At 48.6% G+C, this 416-nt stretch overlaps 1 long non-coding RNA gene across 1 annotated transcript in view; it reads left to right on the forward strand.

The window, feature by feature from the left end:
• LOC108448903 overlaps positions 1-416 on the forward strand; it is a 5,736-nt gene that overhangs the window by 1,550 nt on the left and 3,770 nt on the right. Inside the window, exon 2 of the long non-coding RNA XR_001864979.1 lies at positions 22-416. This exon is cut by the window's right edge and continues 1,848 nt beyond it. This is a non-coding gene — a long non-coding RNA (uncharacterized LOC108448903). The remainder of the gene's footprint in view (positions 1-21) is intronic.

Below are 416 nucleotides of genomic sequence, written 5' to 3' on the forward strand. Positions count from 1 at the left end.
TTTTTTTTTTTTGTCTTTCAGCTGCTTCCCCCTCTGTTCCAGAGGGAGAAGTCTCTCAACAAGGAGGCCAGCACTGGGGAGTGTAGTCTACCCAGAATTGGCCCGTTTCTAGACAAGAGTGAGACTAGACCAAAGGTAGCCTTTTCCTGCTCTTTTCCTTGCTGTTTGATGCGAGGTTTGTAGAGGGTGTGCTTGTGACAGACTTGCTTCCAGCAAAATACCTCAGTGTCCAGGTCCTGTTGTCATTGCAAACTGCTGGTAATGGTGGAGTTGAAGTCCTGATCTGCACTAAGCCAACACAAATAACCTCTGCTGAAGCTGCTGGGGTCTGCTGAAGTGTAGCTGCCATTGCTTAATCAGTGGGGGGAAGGCTGGGGACACAAAGGCACAAAATTGCCGTTTTCCATTTTCCTGCT

The sequence above is a fragment of the Corvus brachyrhynchos genome, unplaced genomic scaffold (assembly GCF_000691975.1).
Source record: "Corvus brachyrhynchos isolate BGI_N302 unplaced genomic scaffold, ASM69197v1 scaffold1309, whole genome shotgun sequence".
NCBI lineage: Eukaryota > Metazoa > Chordata > Aves > Passeriformes > Corvidae > Corvus > Corvus brachyrhynchos.